The 16,237-nt window shown below is 44.8% G+C and overlaps 1 long non-coding RNA gene across 1 annotated transcript; it reads left to right on the plus strand.

The window, feature by feature from the left end:
* The first annotated feature begins 14,721 nt into the window (after window positions 1–14,721).
* On the plus strand, window positions 14,722–15,224 carry LOC139033511 (uncharacterized). The gene is made up of 2 exons (XR_011486059.1): window positions 14,722–14,785; window positions 15,011–15,224. It is a non-coding gene; the product is annotated as an uncharacterized lncRNA (long non-coding RNA).
* The last annotated feature ends 1,013 nt before the right edge of the window (window positions 15,225–16,237 follow it).

Raw genomic sequence — 16,237 nt, forward strand, 5'->3', positions numbered from 1 at the left:
CCATTAACAAAGTGAAGCCAATATAACCAATGAAAATTGGAAAGTGAGAGAACAAGAAAATGAGATGGGAAAGATGAGACCAAGCCTCACTTCCATTGTGGAGAGTCAATTGATAGGAGCTATGTAAATTTCAAAAGGTAGGGAAGGGGAGGGGCAGAGAAGAAGGAAAGAAGAGGGGAAAAGAGGAAAAGAAAAGAATGTTTCCAATCACTTAACCCTCTTGATAATCTTTTTGACCCCCAGAGGAGCCTCTCTGGAGCTAATAAACTGTTGGGGGAAGAAACATTTACAAAGAACCCACCTACCAATGCAAGAGACATAAGAGAGTTCAATCCCTGGGTCAAGAAGATCCCCTGGAGTAGGGCATGGCAACCCACTCCAGTATTCTTGCCTGGAGAGTCCCATGGACAGAGGAGCCTGGTGGGCTACAGTCCATGGGGTCTCAAAGAGTCAGACATGACTGAGTGACTAAGCACACACACAAAATCAAATTTCACACTTGTTATTAAAAATAACATGACTGGTATGATCCTAGTATTGCAAAATTCTCTCCGGATAGCCTGCCATCTTCTACCGGACATATGTATAAAGAGATAGTTGCGGGGGTGGGGGGGGGGGGGGCTTCCCTGGTGGCTCAGTGATGAAGAATCCGCCTGCCAATGCAGGAGACACGGGTTCGATCCCTGATCCGGGAAGATCCCACATGCTGTGGAGCAACTAAGCCTGTGCACCACAGCTATTGAGCCTGTGCTCTAGAGCCTGGGAGCCACAACTATTGAGCCCACATGCCACAACTACTGAAGCCCACATGCCCTAGAACCAGTGCCCTGCAACAAAAGAAGTTACTGGATTGAGAAGCTCATGCACCGCCACTAGAGAGTAGCCCCTGCTCACTGCAACTAGAGAAAAACCCATGCAGCAATGAAGACCCAGCACAGACAATAATAAATATAAAAAATTAATTTAAGTTTTTAAAAACAGAGAGATGATTGGGAAGCCATTCCCCAAATAGTAACCGTATTTCTTTATTTTCTGGATAATGAAACCGTTGATGATTTGTTTCATCATTGTAATTCTTAAATTGCTTCAGAATTGTAATATGCATTACCTACTTTATAAAAACAACAAATTGATTATTCTTTTAAAACTAGTAAGAGTGAAGAGGCATTCTCCATGTGTGCAAGCCAACACATAGAAAGCTGTTTATTACTGTTTTTTATAACAGGGAATAACAAAAACAACATAAATGGAGGAATGACTTAGAAACATGTGATACTCACAAAAAGGGGTACAATGCACCAACTTTAAGAAATTAAAAAGAATTGTCCTTGGAAAGATTACCAGGACAGATAAGTGAAAAAGACCAAGTTACAGAATGATTTTTTTAGTAAGATGTCATTTGAAGTTTGGGGTTGTTTTTCTTTTTTTAACACACACCAAAACTCCACATTGCTTTTTTTTTTACTTTTTATTTTGTATTGGAGTACAGAAGATTAACATTGTTGTGATAGTTTCAGGTTTATAGCAGAGGGACTCAGCCATACACACACATGTAGCCATTCTCCTCTAAAATCCCCTTCCATCCAGGTTGCCTCATAACATTGATGGGAGTTTGCTGTGCTATAGACTAGATCCTTGTTGGTTATCCATTTTAAATATAGCAGTGTGTGCATGTCCATTCCCACACTCTCTAACTATCCCTCTACCCCATCCTTCCCCAACTCTCTAAGCCTGTGAGTATGCAAAACTCTACATTTCTGTATATGGATTATTGCAGAGGACAAGGTCAGGAGAGAGATGCACCAACCAGATAAATGAGATTCACCCAAGAACAACTAGGGATGGGGCCAAGGGCTGCCTTTATCTGGGAAGGATGACATTTTTTTTTGGATGACATTTTTAAAAGGAGGATTTATCATGTATTAATTGCATAACTTAAAACTCCTTTGTTTTTAAGACAAAATGTTCAGCTTGATAGTTTAAGGCTCATGGAAGGGTCAGCTTTGACAGTAGAAGAATCATGCTCTCATCTAGACCCAGCATAAAGGAGCCAGAAGAACCTGCCTCTCCTCTCTCCCTGAGATGGGAGGTGGTAAGAGGAGACTGCACCCTAACAGGGGTGGGGGGGCTTCTCCAGTGAGGGCTGCAAGACAGTGAAGAAAGCCTTCTGGGAAGAGATTGAGACTGGAGTGGCATCTGTTTGCAGAGGAATGGAAGTCCTTGGAAAGAGCTTGATGGGGAAGGGCAAACCCTGGGAGAAGCCAGAATGGTCATAGCCACTGGGATGGGGACACTGGGTGGGGGAGGGCCTTGTCTTTCCTGAAGTGTCTGAGGATTACCAAGATGAGAGATCTGATTGGAAATGATTAGCCTCGGACACACCCAGGTTGGCTTACCATCCCACTTGCACCTGACAATCCCAAATGGCGATGAGGCAGCAAGGAATCTGCTCTTGGCAAGGGCTGCCAAGAGGTTTGTGGAGGGCTGGCAAGAGTCCCGCTTACCTAGAGAGAGGATTGGCGACAAGGTGACCAGGGTGGTGGCAAAGGCCTTATTTGTAGATGTGATGGAGATCATATTTTTTAAAAAAAGAAACAGCAAATACATATAATGCTTACTATGTGCCAGGCACTATTTGAAATGCTTTACACATATATTCAATCCTCACAACACCAGGACATTGATTGATCCCTGTTATATCGTCGTAGAAATGAAGGCACAGTGATAGTGAGTGACTGGCCGAAGACCCCAACACTTGGACATGCTGGAGCTGGGATTCAAACCCATGCAACCTGGCTCTCATATCAGGGCTCTAAACCATTACACGAATTACAAAATACTATATTTTAGTGATTCTGAGATGTACTTTTTTCATCTCTGAAACTGAGATGCATTTTATGAGCAATGGTATTTCCTGGTTTAGCTGGCAAAGTGTTCACTGTGTTAGGGGTACACAAAATAATGGTGCTTCTTAAATTCAATGATACAGAGTGTTAAACTGTTATATTATCCATTCTCTTGAAATTGTGGTGCCATGGCACTTTGATACATTAAGGACTGGGGACGATCTTTGGCACCAGTAGGACCCAAGATGGGGCTGAGTGTGGCAGTGGTGGCATGATCAGGGCTTGGTAGCCCACCTCCTGAGTTTCATTAATGCCCCTTTCAGAAGAAGATGCCAGTGACATCAGTGACCTGGTAGGACAAAGGACATGGCCACGTCAGTCATTGAGAACCCAGAGGGCAGCACAGAGACCCCCCATGTGGATATGGGACCTTCTCTCCCTAAGGATACATAAGAATCTCCCCATGCCAGATGCCATCTTGGATAGCAGAAGTGTTTGGAGGAGAAAATAGAAAAGACTGACCGTTTGGTTAGACTGAAGTATCTAAAAAAATTGGCTTTAATCAGCATCAATAAGAAGAGGAGTTTCAAGGTGGGATAATAAGAATTATAGGATGTTAGGAAGGATGAATAGAATAGCATATTAAAAAGCAGAGACATTACTTTGCCAACAAAGGTCCATCTAGTCAAGGCTATGGTTTTTCCAGTAGTCATGTATGGATGTGAGAGTTGGACTGTGAAGAAAGCTGAGTGCCGAAAAATTGATGCTTTTGAACTGTGGTGTTGGAGAAGACTCTTTGAGAGTCCCTTGGACTGCAAGGAGATCCAACCAGTCCATCCTAAAGGAGATCAGTCTGGGTGTTCATTGGAAGGACTGTTGTTGAAGCTGAAATTCCAATACTTTGGCCACCTCATGCAAAGAGTTGACTCAATGGAAAAGACCCTGATGCTGGGAGGGATTGGGGGCAGGAGGAGAAGGGGACGACAGAGGATGAGATGGCTGGATGGCATCACCGACTCGATGGACATGAGTTTGAGTAAACTCCGGGAGTTGGTGATGGACAGGGAGGCCTGGTGTGCTGTGATTCATGGGGTCGCAGAGTCAGACATGACTGAGTGACTGAACTGAACTGAACTGAACTTAGGAAGGCTAAACTTTGCCTATTTGGATATGGTGAGTATAAATTGTCAATCTCACATTAATTATTTCTTCATTTGTATACTTTGCCATTACAAAAAAAGATTTAAGATAGCCCAAATAGCATTATGACTATAGGATTTGGAGAGAAGAGCGCTCAGAAAGCCAGAGATACCCATGGTGGCGTATCACCCTGGGCCTCTCCAGGCCCCAGTGTTGCTATCCCATCACATGGCAACTGGGAACTCTCCATCCCTCAGTCTCTCAGCGCCCCTCTCATATCCACTCAGCACCCCCACCACTCACAGGTTGCTCTTGCTGGGGCCCTTTCCATAGCCTAACACAGGATTCTGCTTCCTCAAACACGATGCTGCCAGGGAGATCACCAAGTCCCCTTCTGCTGGTACAGACTCAAATCTCTTTGCTGTTTCCCCTTAGCACAGCACACAAGACTACTGAAACACCAAGAGAGCCAAACCCAAAGGAGACAGGCAGCTCTTATTCTTGGGAGATCCCTCTGGTTCCCAGGAAGAGATGCCTTCCAATGTCCTCAGATCAGGGGAGAAGAACTCCATGGAGTGGACATGTCTGCTTTGGTCAGCCCATAACCCTTCCTATGTCCTCTAAGAATACTGGGTATTTCCTTTAAGGAACTACAAGAGTCCCTTGGACTGCAAGGAGATCCAATCAGTCAATCCTAAAGGAAATCAGTCCTGAATATTCATTGGAAGGACTGATACTGAAGCTGAAAGTCCAGTACTTTGGCACCTGATGAGAAGAACTGACTCCTTTGAAAAGACCCTGATGCCGGGAAAAATTGAAGATGGGAGGAGAAGGGGATGACAGTGGATGAGATGGTTTGATGTCATCACTGACTCGATGGGCATGAGTTTGAGTAAGCTGCGGGTGTTGGTGATGGACAGGGAGGCCTGGCATGCTGCAGTCCTTGGGGTTGCAAAGAGTGAGACACAACTGAGCAACTGAACTGAACTGAACCTCCTCAATTAAAAGCTAGTGGATGTGATGGAATTCCAGTTGAGCTATTTCAAATCCTGAAAGATGATTCTGTGAAAGTGCTGCACTCAATATGCCAGCAAATTTGGAAAACTCAGCAGTGGCCACAGGACTGGAAAAGGTCTGTTTTCATTCCAATCCCAAAGAAAAGGCAATCCCAAAGAATGCTCAAACTACTGCACAATTGCACTCATCTCACACACTAGTAAAGTAATGCTCAAAATTCTCCAAGCCAGGCTTCAGCAATACGTGAACCAAGAACTTCCAGATGTTCAAGCTGGTTTTAGAAAAGGCAGAGGAACCAGAGATCAAATTGCCAACATCCACTGGATCATCAAAAAAAGCAAGAGAGTTCCAGAAAAACATCTATTTCTGCTTTATTGACTATGCCAAAGCCTTTGACTGTGTGGATCACAATAAACTGGAAAATTCTGAAGGAGATGGGAATACCAGACCACCTGACCTGCCTCTTGAGAAACCTGTATGCAGGTCAGGAAGCAACAGTTAGAACTGGACATGGAACAACAGACTGGTTCCAAATAGGAAAAGGAGTATGTCAAGGCTGTATATTGTTACCCTGCTTATTTAACTTATATGCAGAGTACATCATGAGAAATGCTGGGCTGGAAGAAGCACAAGCTGGAATCAAGATTGCCGGGAGAAATATCAATAACCTCAGATATGTAGATGACACCACCCTTATGGCAGAAAGTGAAGAGGAACTAAAAAGCCTCTTGATGAAAGTGAAAGAGGAAAGTGAAAAAGTTGGCTTAAAGCTCAACATTCAGAAAACTAAGATCATGGCATCTGGTCCCATCACTTCATGGGAAATAGATGGGGAGACAGTGGAAACAGTGTCAGACTTTATTTTTTGGGGCTCCAAAATCACTGCAGATGGTGATTGCAGCCATGAAATTAAAAGACGCTTACTCCTTGGAAGGAAAGTTATGACCAACCTAGATAGCATATTAAAAAGCAGAGACATTACTTTGCCAACAAAGGTCCATCTGGTTAAAGCTATGGTTTTTCCAGTGGTCATGTATGGATGTGAGAGTTGGACTGTGAAGAAAGCTGAGTGCCGAAAAATTGATGCTTTTGAACTGTGGTGTTGGAGAAGACTCTTGAGAGTCCCTTGGACTGCAGGGAGATCCAACCAGTCCATCCTGAAGGAGATCAGTCCTGGGTGTTCATTGGAAGGACTGATGCTGAAGCTGAAACTCCAATACTTTGGCCACCTCATGCAAAGAGTTGACTCATTGGAAAAGACCCTGATGCTGGGAGGGATTGGGGGCAGGAGGAGAAGGGGACGACAGAGGATGAGATGGCTGGATGGCATCACCGACTCGATGGACATGAGTTTGAGTAAACTCCGGGAGTTGGTGATGGACAGGGAGGCCTGGCATGCTGTGATTCATGGGGTCACAAAGAGTCGGACACGACTGAGTGACTGAACTGAACTGAACTGAGAAGGAGGGTGCTGTTAACTATAGCTCAGACTAGCCAATGAAGGTGATCCATCTCTCTAGTGAGAAGAATTGATGCTCTCAGATTATCTTAATACTTTTATAGTTTTTCTAGTTGTTCTCAGCTGAGGAATTGAGCTGAAACAACCCAGTCTGCTGTTTCTGAAAGCAAAAATTTATTTCTACATTTTAAAATGTATGGACAATTTATTTGTGGGCCAATATATGTTCAATTTTTGTGAATGTGCATTGGTACTTGCAAACTGCATTGCATAGTACAGAATATGATATATATCAATAAGATATTGTGACTGTATTATCATTACCAACTATTTGCTTCCATCTATGTAAAAAGACTACACGATTCCTGCTCGCTGCCACATGGCTTGCAGTGCCATCCTGTGGATGGAGTATAATTCCTCGTCTCAATGACATCAGGCTTGGCCATGTGGCTTAGTCTGGCCAGGGGAATATGAATAGAAACGATCTGAGCCACAAGGAGCAGAAGCTTTGAGCCATCACTGGCTGTGCCATTGCTCTTTTGCCTCTGCCTCAATGCTGATATGTCCTGGAAAAGGGCTTCTCTTTCAGTTTGGATTTCAGAATAAAGAAAAACGACGGAGGCGAGTCAAAGGCTACCCCCACCAACATGTAATGTGATCAAGAAATGAACATTTGCTATTCAGCAAACCACTGAACCTTGGAAGTTGTTTCTTACCACAGGATAATCTACTAAAAGATGATAAGTGTAGATAGACTTTATCATATCTTTGGATCTTTTATATATTTGCTTATCTTTTGTCCACTTGTTTGCTTATGTGCTGAGAGAGATAAATGTCTTTACTACAAATGAGTTTCTATTTCTCCTTGCATTTTCTATGTGAACTTTGATACTCTATTATTTGGTTCATGGTTTTTCAGAACTATTAGATCACCGTGGCTCTTACACCTTCCTTTGTTTCTTGACTCAACCTTCTCTAAGAATAACATTATGATCCCAGCTCTTTCACTTTGACTTCCCTGTTCACTGAGATAGAGTACTCTTATGGACCAGGACTGAGTCATGCAATATCACTCCTAAGGTTGAAGGGCTTGGGGACCATTCAGCCCTCTGAATCACACAGAACAGATAGGGATACTATTATACACCAGTCATGACACTTCTAATAATAATACCACCTACCGAATGCTTGGCATGCTTCAAGCACTCTTCTAAACACTTTAATACATTCGGTGTGTGTGTTGTATTATTTGAGTAATATATTATTTCTTGAGAAATCCTATGGGGGAGGTATTATTACTAGCCCCACTTTTAAGATGGGGAAACTGAAACACAGAGAGGTTAAGTAACTTGCCTAAGGCTATTCACCGAGTAGGTGGTAGATTGAAGAGGGGCTGTAGGACCAACACAAAGGCATGTATTCACTGTGGTCTGTCAAACTGTGTTACTGTGAATTCTGCTGGAGCTTCGAGTATGAGGACCCAGGGCTCCAACTCCCAGTAAGGTCAATTTTCAAACTCTGTTATGGAACTGGGATAATTTATCAAGATGTGTCAAGATGAGCCAGAGGCAAAATATCCTTCAAGATGGACCAGCTCCCTTGGTTCCTGAGAAATCCGTACTAACTAGCTCACTTTTCCAAGTGCCCTGAGAGTGAGACAGAGACTCCCTGACCAGCAGGCTCCCATCACTGCACAGCTCTATTCCGCAGAGAGATGAATCACCAATCACTTGAGAATTTACATACAGTGAGTGGCTGTCTCTCCTCACTCCAACTCTGAACCCCCAAGTTTAGCTTGAACTGACCAGAGACATATTTTGCTTCTGCAAATCCGAAGGCAAGAAATCACGGGTTTGGGGGATGGACTATCTCCCCCGTAATAACTGATATTATTAGTATCATGATTATTCTATGGCACTTCTGTTCATTCCATGTAGTTTCGAAGGGTGGATGGTCCCCACTCCTGTTGAGCCCTGGGGCAGTACCCCTCCCCTCAGAAGTAGGGACAGCTTGCTCTCCTCTCCTCCTCCTCCTCCTCCTCCTCCCCCTTCCCCTCCTTCTTGTTCACGGTCTTGCTGCTCTCTCTTCACTGCAGGAGGTGGAGGTGCCCTGGTATGACGGCAGCAGCGGGTGAGTCAGGCCATTCCAGACACCACCACCTAGCACAAGGCCCATTCACCTCAGGCTCCTCTGCACTCCTCTGGCATAACTGCCCCTGGCACCTGCAAGTTGTGGCCTTCAGCAGGTGCCAGTTGCCCAGGGCAGACATCCAGGCCCCTAATGGACCCACTCATGTGTGCTTTACTCTTTTCCCTGGAAGTGGATTAAGCATGTGGCAGCATCCATTACAGGCCAGGCTCTTTTCATGTAATGTAATGCTCTAGTCAAGTGTTTGGGGTTATGATGACAAAAGGCTGTCTGTCCTCAGATCCTCCAGCATTTCCATCAGGCCCTTGAAGTTGCCTGCACATTGAATCAGCCCTTAAGGAGGAAGTATTCCTTCATTCCTCCCAACTCCCAGATGGGGAAATAGAAGCTCAGGGAGGTGAAGGGACTTCATCAAGTTCACACAGAATGGACAGAGAAGGAGAAAGTCCTCAGATTGTCGGACTCCAAGACTAGTGCTCTTGGCCCTACACCAAGCTAGGTTCCAGGAGTCCCAGTGATTGAGCCTGAGGGAGGAGCTTGGGTCACCATAACAACATACAACAGACTGGCTGGCTTCAACAATGGACACTCATTTTCTCATGATTCTGGAGGTGTGAAGCCCAGCACTAAGGTCATGTGATCTTCCCTTTGTATATGTCTATGTCCTAATCTTCTCTTCTTAAAAGGATGCTAGTCAGATGGGACGAGAGCCCACTCTAACAGCCTCACTTTATCTTCATTACGTCTTTTAAGACCTTATCTCCAGGTGAAAAATGCATTTCATTTTTATTTAAGAATATGGTTGAGTATGTATAATAATTGTAATTCTTTTGTGTGTGTGTGAATTATCCACATTATATATTTGTGTATTTTCCTACTGAGTTTCTGATGTTTTTCTTATTGATCATAAGAACTCTTCAAATAAATAAATCAGTTTGTTATTAACAACAAAAAAAATACCTTATCTCCAAATACAGTCACATTTTGACATATCAGGTGTTAAGACTTCAACATATCATTTTTGAGGGATACAGCTCAGTCTGATTCCATCCCACCCCTCCTGGCTGTCAGCCTCAGGCAGGTCCAAGACTTCAACTGTGCCCCCTATGAAGACAGCTGGCCCAGGTCTCTAAGGCTCTATGCAACCTTGGTATCCTCCAGGCCGTAAGGCCCTGCCCTTGGGCTGTATCAACAGAGGCAAGGAGTTCAGAACAAGGGAGGTGAATTCAGTGGTTAGGAGCTCCCTCCTTAGAGTAAGATACACCTGCATTGGAACCCCATTTAGCTGTCTGGTAGTCAGATCTCTGAGTGCATACTCAGTGGCTCAGTCATGTCCAACTCTTTGCAACCCCATGGACTGTAGCCAGGCTCCTCTGTCCATGGGATTCTCCAGGCAAGAATACTGGAATGGGTTGCCATTTCCTTCTCCAGGGGATCATATGGACCCAGGGATGGAACCCACATCTCCTGCACTGGCAGGAGGATTCTTTTTTTTTCCCATTTATTTTTAGGCAGGAGGATTCTTAACCACTGAGCTACCTGGGAAGCCCCCTCAGTCTCTCTGGGTCTCTTCTAAAAAGTGAAACTAAATATAATACTTAACTAAGAGGTTTTGTGTGAGAACTAAGTCAAACCATGCTTATAAACTGCTTAGCAGGGTACCTGAGTTAACATGAGTCCTCAGAGCTAGGCAACATAGTGGATGCCATGGTGCATTACTCAGCTCTCCCTTCAGGGCTAAAGCACTTCTTTCCCCAGCTGCTGGGCATGTATATTCTCAGGTGTCAGTTTTCCTGAGAGTCCACTCCTGCAGAAATGGCCTCAGATCACATGCTTTGTGAAGGGCAGCCCCATCCAGTGACTGGTGGATATACAGAGAGGGGGATAATGGCCTGGGCATTAATAATAGCCTCCATAATGTAGAATGATGCTAACAGGTCATCCCAGCTCCAAAGTTCCCCATCAGGTTAGCGGAGTCCTTGTTCTCTCTTCCCACTGCTTCCTGCCCTTCCCTTGCCCAAGTATCTATCCTGAAAGCATGCTAAGCTGCAACCCAAAGACTGTGTCCCAGGGAACCCAACTAACAGGAAAGACAATAAGGACACTTATAGTGGTCCCAGTGCAAGAGGAGCATTCCCGTGGCTCAGTGAGGGGAGCCCTTATGTGATCTCTTTCCCTCTAGCTCCACTTCCACTCCAGACCCACAGGCCTCCTTGTGTTCCTTAGACACGCCAAGAACACTTCTCCTCAGGGCCTTTGCACATGCTGTTCTCCGTGCCTGGAATACACTTGTCTCAGTCATGTGGCATGCTCCCTCCCCTCCTTCAAGTCCAAAATGACAGCATCACCTTTACCATTTCAAGGCCAATCAAGCTGACCTCCCTTGCTTGATTTTTATGCACAGCACCTGCCACCTTCTAATGCACTATGGAATACAATTCTTCATCTTGTGTGTTGTCAGTGTCCCCCAACTAGAACATCAGCTCCACAAAGTCAGAGAGCTTTGTCTGTTTTTGTCTCTCTGTTTACCCAGCACCTTGATTCATGCCTGACATACAGTGTTCTCAGGAAATACTTATTGAATGAAAAGATGGATGAATGATTAATCAACCCATAGCGGAATGAGGGCAAACAGGGGTGGGGGTGCTGAAAGAGTTCCTGAAGGAAGTTTCAGCTAAGCTGAGTGTGAAAGCTAATCACGACCTTAGGGCATTGTTTTTCTGAAGTGTCTCCAGGAAGCAATGCACAATCATTTAACTTGTGAGTTTTCCATCTTAGATTTCTGACTATTTTAAGGCTAGGTTTTTCCATTTAATTTATTTTACAGCCCCACCAAAAAAAAAAAAAAAACAACATTTTTCTCATTTTTTTTTTTACAAGTGTGAGCACCTGGGGAATGTGGGTGGAGGCAAGGGGGGCCCTGGGGCCTGGTTCCTTGGCCCACACGTATATGGAAAAAACATTCTCTAAACAGGTTTTACAGTAAACAGAAATCTTTGTCTTGAACATTTTTTGAGGCAGCCTTCTTCACAGCCCGCAAGGCCTTTGTGTGATGGGTAGAATTCAAGCATAGTGTCCTATCTGAGTTACCTCTGCGTGAGAAAGGTCTGGGAAAGATAGTGAACATATTTTCAATAAAATCTCTGCCGTGGCCTGGGAGACAGGATGGTATGTTCTGGTTAGTACAAGCATCTTGCAAGCCTCACAGTCATCTTGTGAGTTTGAGGAATGTGGGTGTGACTGACTTCTAGTTAGGAACGTGGCCATGTCCCTTATAATGAACTCATGAAATGAAAGCCAGTTCCTTAAGAAGTTGTTGCCCATATATCTTCCAGTACAACGGTTCTCAGAGGGTGAGGGGGCCTGGGAGAAGCCCTCCTAGGAAGAGGATGGTCTCCAAATTATCTGGCAACCTCTTTTTTCAATGTGAATACCCTCACTAGGGCTTCCCAGGTGGCACTAGTGGTAAAGAACCTGCCTACCAATGCAGGAGACACAGGAGACACAGGTTTGGTCCCTGGGTCACAAGATCCACTGGAGGAGGGCATGACAAACCACTCCAGTATTCTTTCCTGGAGAATCCCATGGACAGAGGAGCCTGGCGGGCTATAGTCCGTGGGATTGCAAAGAGTTGAACACGACTGAGCAACTGAGCACACACCCTCACTCATCACAGCCAGAGATTCAGACCCTTGCATGATGGACCACAAGGCACATTTATATCTGCATCACCAACACTAGTATCTACCAGGCACAAGCTCTGGGCTCCAGTCTCCACCCATCCCTGGCTGAAAGTCCAACGCTGTGCAGGAGGGTGGCAAAGATCAGCCTGCCTGCTCTCCACACACTCACGGGAGGACCTTAGGCAAGGTTAACATCTGTGAGCCACACTTTCCTATTCTGTAAAATGGGGCTAGTAATCCCTGCACTGAGCGCCTCTGAATATTTTCTGCTTGCAGGAAGGATGACTGTTTGCCAGAAAGCCACCTGAAAATAGCCTCATCTCTGCATGCTAGGATGTGAGCACGCACGTGTGCACAGCGAATGGAGTCACACAGATGGTATCTCTATCTCAGCTGGCTGAGACCAGTTCCCAGCACTTCCTGTCTCTCCACTGAACTATCACAGTCCCACGGACAGGTACCCTTCCTTCTCTATAGCCCCGTCTCTGGTCAGCGTCACACATGTCAACCCTGTGTTGGCACCACCTTCAAGGCCACAGAACATGCCAGCAAGGGTGAATGGTATTACTGATAGAATCAATCAATATTCCAAAAGGCCGGCTGCCCTTCTCAGACAGACACTGCTCTTGGATACATTCCAATGTGATGCTTCTGTATATGCATTGAGTTCCACTCTGACATTGAGATCATTTTCAGTTTTGTGTGTCTGACCTGCTAGGAATGGCCTTTTGAACTCGAATTCAATTTTGGTTTTTCAGGGTGTCCCTCACTTTCCCACCTTGTGGTTCAGGGTCAGCAAATCTTCAGAAACTGAGTTCAAGTGCATACCTTCACTCATCTGTTTAAGCATTCATTTGTTCATTCAGCCAACATGTGCTGAGGACCTGCTACATGCCAAGTGCTGTGCTAGGCTGTGGGACATAATAATGGAGTTTATAGTCTAGGCAGGAAACCAGAAATTAACATGGAAATAGTTACCCCAAACCCATGACAGATGTCACTAAAGAAATGAATGGGAGGCCATGACAGAGGATGGACGAGAAGGGTTATTTAAGGAGGGAGGGTACTCACAGGCTATGTCTCTAAGGATGAGAAGCCTGACATAAAAATAATAGTGGAAGGACATTTCAGGTAGAAGGAAGAGTATGTACAAAGGCCCTGAGGCATGAAGGTGTGAGGAGAAAAAGGATGACCTTCTAGTGACCAGAAGGTTATGCTGGCACCCCTGCCCTTCCTGGCACACGATGGTACTGGGCTCCCTGCCAACTCTGCCTGCTGTACTGGGATGCCAGCTCTGAGATAGAAGCAGCTTCCTCGCAAGGCTGGAAAGGTCAAATGGAGTGTTACTTGTGGAGGTATCTTTGAGAAAGTGCCACCTTCCTTAAAAAGGAAATCCTGAAAACTCTTGGGTGAGAGAGGCAACATGGGCCCTGGACACTCACCCTGATCATTGGCCTTCCCCCGGATGCTTCTTGCTTATCACCATTGCCAGTCTCTGGAGGACACTGCTCTTTTTCTGTTCTCCTTTCCCTCAGCCCTGGGACACAACTGAGAGGAGGTTAGGTATCTAAAGAAGATTCACCTGAGGGCTGAAGGGTAAGAAAAAGTTAAGAAACACAGAGAATAACGTGTAACCAGAGGTGGCTTTATCACTTCAGCATGTGGTCCACCAGGGTGTCTCCTTTCTAACAGCATCTGCTTCCCTGCATGCAGACGGCCTTTATCTCCTGCCACAATAGAGAAGCGGAGGGCATGGAATCTGTGGCCAAAGACAGACTCTTTTAAGACTGAAAGAAAGCACTATTGTATAAATCACTTTGGCCAACCAGGACACATGTTAGCCCTCCCAAAGAGCAACGCCAGGGAAAGAAAGAAGCAGAAGTCCCTCCCAGGCTTCCTAAGGCCTGTTGTTCTCCAAATATTTCCAGTTCATTTTCCAGGCACATGGTAGTCCTGTATCCCTGGTGCCTTGAGATTAGGTGTGAACATGTGACCTGCTCTGGCCAATGGAGTATGAATACAAGTGTGGCATCTCCCTTCTGGGCAGAAACATATATATATATATGTCAGTATACCATAGAGCATGCTCTCTTGTTCCTGCCTTGGGGATAAGTGGAATGATGAGAACAGAGCCTCTCTCAGCCTGGGCTCTAAGTAAGGAGAATATAGAGGTAAACAACTCCAAGAGACCCATGATCAACATATTGCATAAGTGAGAAAGAATTCTTTGTTGAGTTAAGCACTGAGATCTTGTGGTTGGTTGTCACTGCAGCATCACCTAACCCAACCTGCCTGCCTCTCCTCCCAAGTTCCAGTTCTAGGTCTGAGGATCCACCCTTCCCCATACCTCTGCCCCACAGGACTGTGTCCTGGGTTGCCCTGGAGCTACCTTCCCCAAATAAAGCCAGCGTCCTTCTCAATTAGCTGTCCCAGACCCAAAGGAGAGCCCAGAGCAAAGCCAGTCTGAAGGATGGAGTCAGGAGCTTGTTGAGGTAAGAGCTTGGCAGTGACATGAAAGAGCAAAATGAGTATTATGTGTTGATTTGTATCCCCCCAAATTCATATGAAGTCCTAGCCACCAGACTCCAAAATGTGATCTTATTTGGAAACGGGGTCAATGGAGATGTCATTGGGAAAGATGAGGTCATAGGGTAGATTCTAATATGACTGATGTCCTTGCAAAGAGGAGAAATTTGGACACAGAGTCACTTTCACAGAGAGAACACCACATGAAGATGAAGACAGACATCAGTAATGATTCTACAAGCAAAGAAATGACAATGCTTTCCAACAAACGACTAGAAGCTAGAAGAGAGGCCTGAAACAGATTCTCCATCACAGCCCTCAGAAGGAACGATCCCAGCCAAAACATTGACCTCAGATTTTTAGCCATCAGAACTTTAAGGCAATAAATGTCACTTTTTAAAGCCATCCAGTTTGTGGTCATTTCCTACAGTAGTCTCAGGAAACTGACATAATGAGAAGCAATGGCAGAACTAGCAGCAGATCTAACAAGGCAAGTTTTGTAACCCTTCCTGAAAGTCTCAGAGCATCTCCAAGTTCTCTCGACACATACAGGTATGGTACAGACCCAGACACAGGGACAGATAAAGACACGGATACGGGTAAAGATAGACAAAGAGATTTGAGTACATACAGAGATGTAGATACAGGTACACACACACACACACACACACACACACAGGGAGAAGTATATAGACAGACATACCCAGACATGGGAATACACTGAGAGAAAGACACAGGTAAATATATGAATCAAATAAAGATAGGATAGATGTAGAGACACAGAAAAGAAGTACAAATAGCTGGACAGATACAGAAACTAATAGAGGACTAATAGAGGTAAAGACAGAGAAATAATACAGATAGAGACCCAGATACGGGTAGATATAGAGACAAACATAGAGATACTTATAGAAAACCAGATAAAGGTTCAGGGAGAAGTCCAAGGTATAGATACAGACAGAAACTCAGATACAGCCCAAGAAAGCATGAAAGGCTACAGTACACAGATAAATTTTCAGATAGAGACCCAGATAGAGGGACAGCTGAAGATGCTGGGACAGGCTGCTAGAGACCCAGATACAGGGAAAGATATTGATCCATGGATAGATCTAGGTAGAGACACTGATAGGTACCTATAGAGACCCAGATATTGTAACAGACAGAAACATGGATATAGGTGCAGATAGAGGGCCAAGTTAGGAACAGATAAAGATGTTGACCCAGGTACTATACAGAAAGAGACACATTTACAGTCACAAATAGAGACATAGATATTGGCTCTTAAAGAAATGCAGATAAACATACAGGTGGACAACCAGATACGTGTGTAGATAAAGACCAGTTTACAGATACAGATACATCGCTACAAGTACTTACTGAGAATCAGATACAGTTGCTTGTGGAGACACTCATACTGG

The sequence above is a fragment of the Odocoileus virginianus genome, unplaced genomic scaffold, assembly GCF_023699985.2.
Source record: "Odocoileus virginianus isolate 20LAN1187 ecotype Illinois unplaced genomic scaffold, Ovbor_1.2 Unplaced_Scaffold_13, whole genome shotgun sequence".
In the NCBI taxonomy this organism is placed as follows: Eukaryota; Metazoa; Chordata; class Mammalia; order Artiodactyla; family Cervidae; genus Odocoileus; species Odocoileus virginianus.